Raw genomic sequence first — 6,000 nt, 5'->3', positions numbered from 1 at the left:
AGTTCGATCAGTTCCTTCCAGCTTCTGATGAAAATATATTTAAGGTGTGTTATAAGATAAAAGCTTTTTTACTTTTCAAAAACCATTAGCAAAAGAATTAGCAAAGAGGTATTTAAATTTCCTAACATTACAATGTTTCCCAGTTGTTTTTGAGTGTGTTGAGTTAAGCAAGTTGTCTATAAGTGAAAAAAGACCACATAAAATTAGCTTTCATGTGATAACTCTTACTAAAAACTTTTTGATACATTTTCCAGAAACTCAGGAGGTGAGAAGGCTCTAAGGACAGAGTAAGAAATCCTTTTGCAAAAGAGGAAGTTGCCACAGTCCTAAGAAGGACCTAATCCAGTGAGAGAGCAATACAGTATTTTTTGATGATAGGTTACTGATTTAGGAAAGACATTAGGGTTCGAAGCCGACGGCCAAGAAAGAATTCTTGAGACGTCTTTGGTGCAAAAAGGTGATTTTACAGGACCCGTGGGCAGAAAGTGCTGCACCCAGGTCTTAAGGAGTGGCCCATTATATCCTTTCAAGTTGGGAGGGGGTTGCGGATAGCTTAAGTCTCTAAGGAATTTTGGAAGCAAGGTTTCCAGGACCTTGAGGGGGCTAGCTATTACAGGGAAAGGGTCATTTTATTATAGTCTAAGAAAACCTTTGTCATGAGACCCTTTGGATGTATATCAGTGGGCCACATGCTTGGGGGATGATTACCAACACGTCTCTTGGAGGGTTTAGAGATAAAAGAAGTTTCCAAAGGAATTTTTATATGTTAAAGTAGGCTTACAGGATGGGAGGGTCAGGGGGTCGGGCTAGAATTGCCTTTACCCTTAGCAAAGTGTCAACATGGAGGCAGTGAGTTCTTTTTTTTTTTTTTTTTATAAAGATTTTATTTATTTGACAGAGAGAGCACAAGCAGAGGGAGAGAGAGGGAGAAGCAGGCTCCCTGCTGAGCAAGGAGCCCAATGTGGGACTCGATCCCAGAACCCTGGGATCATGACCTGGGCCGAAGGCAGCCGCTTAACCGACTGAGCCACCCAGGCGTCCGAGGCAGTGAGTTCTTAGAGGAAGGTCACGCTGCCTTTTTCCAGGACTTGCCAATGGGTCTAAGTAGTAAGGAAATTCAATAATTTTTCTTCTGCCTTTGTTTCCCACATCATTCCCCCCTGAACAATTTTGACCCTTAAATCTTTAAGGTTGCTGAGGGTCGAAGGTCTCATCTGTAAATTCTTCCTGCTGAATAGGGGCGTAGAGACATCCCTACATATGGGTCAGCATTGGTCAATTAGGGCTGATACAGATATAGGAATTAAAAAGGCAGAGGCAGGGGCGCCTGGGTGGCTCAGCCGTTAAGCGTCTGCCTTCGGCTCAGGTCATGATCTCAGGGTCCTGGGATCGAGCCCCACATCGGGATCCCTGCTCAGTGGGAAGCCTGCTTCTCCCTCTCCCACTCCCGCTGCTTGTGTTCCCTCTCTCGCTGTGTCTCTCTCTGTCAAATAAATAAATAAAATCTTTAAAAATAAATAAATAAATAAAAAGGCAGAGGCAGCTGAATCCAAAGGAGATTGCATGTGTGGATCTTCCTGAGTGGGAAGGATCATCTGTCCACTTGAAGTTATGGCAGCGAAGGAGTCTTGGCACCAAGTGGAGAGACATGGGAGAAAACAGCAAAACATGATTAGTGTAACAAAAAGAAAGAGAAGCCTGAGTAAGAGTCCTTTGGTAGTTGACAAAAAATCGTCTTCCAGTCCAGGAGTTTAACTAATCACTAAAGGAAAGAGAGAGATTGTTTAAAGTGCCAATTTGAGGGGCTCCTGGGAGGCTCAGTTGGTTAAGCAGCTGCCTTCGGCTCAGGTCATGATCTCAGGATCCTGGGATTGAGCCCCACATCGGGCTCCCTGCTTAGTGGGGAGTCTGCTTCTCCCTCTCCCTCTGCCTACCTGCCGCTCCCCCTGCTTGTGCTCTGTCTCTCTCTCTTTCTGTCAAATAAATAAATAGTCTTAAAATAAAATAAAATAAAATAAAGCTCCAATTTGAGTATTCATGTCAGAATCCCAGAATTTTTTGTCGTAATCTGGAACATATACATAGCATTTTGTTTTTATAATAGCACACGTTTCACTTTGGTAACAGTTAAAACATCTAATGCCATTTTATTTTGTAAAACTGCTTTAAGCATTTGCGTTAGTTCAGTATTTAGTAGAGAAATGCTCTTTTGAGTATCACTTAGGGCTTTGACCTGAACTCATTAAGAGCTTCCATGTGCCAAACAACACCCTCCAGTCCCAAAGAGGGAACAAAGATGGATGTTAGTTGGTCATACCAATGAGACACGGAACGTGTCCAACATCATTTTAAATTTGGAAGGTTGACCAGGTTGAGAATGGTTTTAATAATGCATCCGTGCATCTAGGCAAAACCCAGAGTACAGGGGCCTGTCCAGCCTGGGGGAAGCCATGAACACAAGTTAGAGCCGCATAGCCATTAGGGTCCCATTAGGAGATAGTCATATAATTCTGGGCCCCTTTAACTGCAGTCAAGGTATCAAGGGCTATTCAGTTTTGGAGGGCCATCTTTTGAGTTTGTGTAATAAAAGACAGTCCGTTGTTACTTTGTAGGGACACAGGAGTCCAAATCTATCGACAATTTCTCTAAGACTTAATATTTGTTTATTTTGTGCTACGTGCTTGGCTGCACGGTTTACCAAATTGTTTCCTCTAGATCCTAAGGTCATATCGTTTGATGTCCTATGAGGTGAATTACAGCTACCTCCTTAGGTAGGTATACAGTCTTTTTTTTTTTTTTTTTTTAAGATTTTATTTATTTATTTGAGAGAGAGAGAATGAGAGAGAGCACATGAGAGGGGGGAGGGTCAGAGGGAGAAGCAGACTCCCTGCAGAGCAGGGAGCCCGATGCAGGACTCGATCCAGGGACTCCAGGATCATGACCTGAGCCGAAGGCAGTCGCTTAACCAACTGAGCCACCCAGGCGCCCGGTAGGTATACAGTCTTAAGAAGAGTAATAATTTCAGACCCCTATTTGATTGGGGAATTATGGCTTGATAATAATCCCCTTTTCTTCCAAATTGCTCTGTGAGCAAGTAAGACTAGGAAAGCATATTTGGAGTCAGAATAAATAATTTTTAATGCTTTGGTGATTGCAAAGCACAAGTGAGCACTATAGCTTACCCAGCTTTTCTTATTCCTTTTTCCATAAAACTATTGCCATCAGTAAACCAACTGTCATCTGTATTTTCAATAGGGGCATCTTTTAAATCTGGTCGACTAGCATAAACAAGATCAATAACCTCTGAACAGTTATGCTCTATAGAAGGATGATGGTCAGGTCCAGGCATAAGGTTAGCTGGATTTAAAGTTTGACAGGTTTCAAGTATTATTTCAGGCATATCTATCTATAAGTGTAGCCTGGTATTTAATAAGTCAGTCTCCCATCATCCATTGGTGGCCTTTGGTTTCTAAGACACTCTGGACCTGATGTGAAGTCATTACACTCAGGGACTGTCCCATAGTGAGCTTTGAGGCACCTACCAGGAGAACTGTTGTATGCTTGGCTAAAGACTTTGTTTGCAATCGTACATCAACAGAGGTGGCTTTTAGGATAAATAAGACTAAGGGATAATACCATCAAGAAGCCTTCTTTGGGGGCGCCTGGGTGGCTCAGTCGTTAGGCGTCTGCCTTCGGCTCAGGTCGTGATCTCAGGGTCCTGGGATCGAGCCCCGCACCGGGCTCCTTGCTCGGCGGGAGGCCTACTTCTCCCTCTCCCACTCCCCCAGCTTGTGTTCCTGCTCTCACTGTGTCTCTCTCTGTCAAATAAATAAAATCTTTAAAAAAAAAAAAAAAGAAGCCTTCTTTGTCTGAGGTCCAGCCTTAACAATATCTTAATTATGAGGAATCACTGGCAAGTGGGAGAAGACTTGTTTCAGGACATAAGGGCATCCCTAAGTGCATCATCCAGTCTGATCATAGGAAAAGTGGGGTCATCCATTATCTCCACAAGTCCATAGTTAACCCCAGAGAGTGGGTATGCTCTGGCTTTTAGGAAAAAATTTCGTCATCCCAGCCACATAGAATGGGTCAAGCTGCTAGTTGAGTTATACAATCATTGGGAAATCGATCCCATTTCCCAGTTGTTCAAATAATCGTGTGGCCATGGGGTCCTGTTATTATCCCCACAGAATAACAAGCAAGAAGATTGTCTATACATGAGCTACTGTGGTAACTTCTCTGAAGTTTACCTCAAGTTGTCTATCTTAGGTAAACCACAAACATTTAAAGACAATCAGCTCTAGAATTCAACATCCACAAAGGTGTGTTATTGAAACATAATTTTTCTCTCTAAAATAACCCTCATTTTTAATCAGAGATAGCCAAATCAGGACTACTTTATTTGAAAAACAAGTCCAGTTTTAACAAACTTGGCCTAATGACTTACATAAGCCAGCAAGAATAGTGAGATCATATAGCCCTTTAGACTCTGCTTTGCTGGAACTTTTATAAAGAATCTCTAGACTGAACTCTTAGTAGCCTCTCCAGGCCGGAAGCCAAGCCAAGTGCTTGCCATCAGACATGCCTGCAATACCTGTAGATGTGGGTGGATTCTTCTTTATGAGGTCTCCAAAATATCCTGAGTTTCCTGCACCTGCCAGGAGGTGACATTCTTTACTCACCTGGTGAGGCTGCTGGGAACCTGTAAGCAAGGTGTTGGGCCAACAGTTCCAAAGGGCTTTATGGCTCCAGGCTTCATAAAGTCAACCTTAGTTCCTTAAAACTTTGGTCATATCTGAGTCTATGCATATCTCTCTCAAATATGACATTCCAGTCAAAGCCTTGGTAAAACAACCAACATTTCCAATGGTGTCCTGTTACAAGGAGAGCAGATTCTCATTGAACTTATGCAAATGACTATGATAGCCATGGAAGAAAGAATATTTACTGAGACCTTTTTAATTTCAGAGGGTTCAGGTAGAGAGAAAAATTAAATGGTTCAATTTGTTCACAAATGAATACTTTATCACGTTTCTGTAAGTCATAGATATCTTACGAGAAAGTTTACTTAATCTGGAAGAGCAAACATTAGAGAACCAGCAATGTTTCAAACAAGAGTCACAAAACTGTAATCATCTCTTTAGTTCATTTAGTCCCATGTTATTAATTCTTGTTCAATTTGAATGCAGCTTTTAGTTAGTTCTGGAAATTCTTACCCATTTCAGTTTTGATCTTAAAGATTTTGAGTACCTGTGGGGCGCCTGGGTGGCTCAGTCGTTAAGCGTCTGCCTTCGGCTCAGGTCATGATCCCAGGGTCCTGGGATCGAGCCCCGCATCGGGCTCCCTGCTCAGCGGGAAGCCTGCTTCTCCCTCTCCCACTCCCCCTGCTTGTGTTCCCTCTCTCGCTGTCTCTCTCTCTGTCAAATAAATAAATAAAATCTTAAAAAAAAAAAAAAAGAACCCTGGGATCGGGACCTGAGCCAAAGGCAGACGCTTAACTGACTGAGCCACCCAGGCACCTCACACCAGAATTCTTTTTTTTTTTTTACCAGAATTCTTTAGATGGCAAATTTATGAACCAGTTAAGCACAAAGCATGTTTACCAACAGACCCAAAAATCCTTAGTTTTTTGTAATAAGAAGTCAAAAGCACAAACCTCTATCCAGTAATCAATGCTTTAGCACTTTACCCTATTAAGAAAAGACCTAGATGTCCAAGGAATTTAATCCCATTTACTATCCAAGCAAAACTTTAGTTTCCGGTTCCCAAAGACTTCGAAAGCTATCTTAATTACCCTTTGAAAACTTTGAGACGGACAAGATTAACCATCCTTTTAAGTCACCTTTTTGCTAACAAACTGCAACAGAGATAATATGTGCTTATTTGACCTTCCCCAAACCTTGATAGAATGAAAGTTTCACATTTAGTGCTGATAATTTTAAAGACACGTCTATCTTAATTAAACGAACAACCTTAACTTAATTTACATACTGAATTATG

Source organism: Halichoerus grypus, chromosome 15 (assembly GCF_964656455.1).
Source record: "Halichoerus grypus chromosome 15, mHalGry1.hap1.1, whole genome shotgun sequence".
Lineage (NCBI taxonomy): Eukaryota > Metazoa > Chordata > Mammalia > Carnivora > Phocidae > Halichoerus > Halichoerus grypus.
The sequence above is the reverse complement of the archived record's forward strand: the minus strand, read 5'-3'. Positions refer to the sequence as shown.